Below are 1,831 nucleotides of genomic sequence, written 5' to 3'. Positions count from 1 at the left end.
CGTCATGATGAGCAGAGAAGAGATTGACGCGGTCAAGGGTGTTGTCTTGCCTGCGTCCACAGTCCATGCTCCTGGAGGCAGTAGTCAAGAGGTCAAATGATGCGTTGTATTGGACACATCGGCTGCACGAGATCTCTCTAAAGTGTTAAGAAGCAAGGATGTCATTTTGAGGATGAAGGTGTACCCGACCCAAGAAATCATAGTTTCCATCACTTCACATGCATATGAAAACTGGACATTAAATAAGGAAAACCAAAGAAGAATAGATTAATTTGAATTATGGTACTGGTGAAGGATATTGAAAGTCCCATGGACTGCCAAAGGAAGCAAAGCCAGAATGTTCCTGAGAGACAAGGAGGGTGAGACTTCATCTCATGTATTGTGGACATGTTATCAGGAAAGACCAGTCCCTGGAAAAGGACATCGTACTTGGTAAAGTAGAGGGACAACAAAATAGAGGAAGTCCCTTGACAAGATGGATCAGCACAATGGCTGCACCAATGGGCTCAAACAATTGTGAGGATGGTGCCGTTTAGCCACAATTAGTGCATTTAACTATATGTAAGTTAATACTTTGATAATGAAGTGAAATGGGTTTATGGAGCACAACCTTGCTTGTTGAAAGGGAGGCTCTTGAAGCACTTCCCAATGACTGTCAAGGAGTTAAGCTTTCAACATGGATTACAACATAGTGTAAAAAGCAAAACAAAGCAAAAAAGTTCACAATTGGACCAATAGGTGCCATCATGATAACTGGAGAAAAGACAGAAGTTATGAAGGATTTCGTCTGGTTGGGATCCACAATGCATGCCTGCGGAAGCAGCAGTCAAGAGATCACATGCTGTATTGCTGTGGGCGAATCAGCTGCTCAAGAGCTCTCCAAATTGTTGAAAAGCAGGGAGGTCGCTTTGAGGACTCGGGTGCAGCCTGACCCCAACCACAGTATTTTCAGTGGCCTTCATAGGCGTGAGACCGTTGGGCACTGAATAAAGAAACCGAAGAAGAACGGATGCACTCGAATTTTGGTGCTGGTATAGAATACTGAAAGTACCACGGACTGCCGAAAGAACAAACGGATCCATCCTGGAATAAGAACAGGCGGAATAGTACTTGGAATTGAGGATGATGAGACTCCCTCGCATGCACTTTGGACAGGCTGTCCCTGGACAATGGCACCATGCTTGGTAAAGTACAAGGGCAGCGACAAAGAGGACGATCCTAACGAGAAGGATGGACACAGTGGCTGCAACAGTGGCTCAGAACTTAACGACAACTAGGAGGCTGGCAGAGGACCGGGGAAATGTTTGCTCTATTGTGCACAGGGTCACTGTGCGCTGGAAATGACAGCACCTAACAGCAGCAGCATGAGGGCCGATGCCCCGTGGAGGGGGCAGCTCTTCTCCGGTTGTACTGAGTGCCTTCCAAACGGAGCGGCACTAAACCAGACGAGGCTCTGCTGCCATTTTTCGGTGGTGATTCCCTCAAACATAGACGATTTCCTCCTTCCTGCTAGTCTGCTCTTACTCTGGATGCTCTGCCGAAACCCATTCACCAGGGTATTCCTGCTGGTCTTTGGAATATTGGGGGGGTATAGCTTCCAGCATCACAACCCACAAGACGCCATCGTAGGACAAACTGATGGGTGGGCGGGGCCCTCAGTGGGAGGAAGTAACATCCCGGCAGTGGGTGGCTGCTGAGAAACACCTGGCCTCTGTGGGTCACAGAGCCAAAGGCCGAGTCTGGAGCAGCTTCTGGGTCACACGTTCCTTTCTTGACCTTCTTTGGGTGGTGCCCTCTTCCTGACTCAGAGGCATCAGCATCGACTGGAGGG

At 48.5% G+C, this 1,831-nt stretch overlaps 1 protein-coding gene across 1 annotated transcript in view; it reads left to right on the top strand.

The window, feature by feature from the left end:
* Positions 1-1,831, top strand: part of OBSCN (obscurin, cytoskeletal calmodulin and titin-interacting RhoGEF) — a 210,806-nt gene that overhangs the window by 91,508 nt on the left and 117,467 nt on the right. The gene's annotated exons all lie outside the window — the stretch shown is intronic.

Source organism: Echinops telfairi, unplaced genomic scaffold, assembly GCF_000313985.2.
Source record: "Echinops telfairi isolate 266 unplaced genomic scaffold, ASM31398v2 ScPeMD7_7469;HRSCAF=8507_0, whole genome shotgun sequence".
In the NCBI taxonomy this organism is placed as follows: Eukaryota; Metazoa; Chordata; class Mammalia; order Afrosoricida; family Tenrecidae; genus Echinops; species Echinops telfairi.
This window is presented reverse-complemented; position numbering and strand designations above follow the sequence as displayed.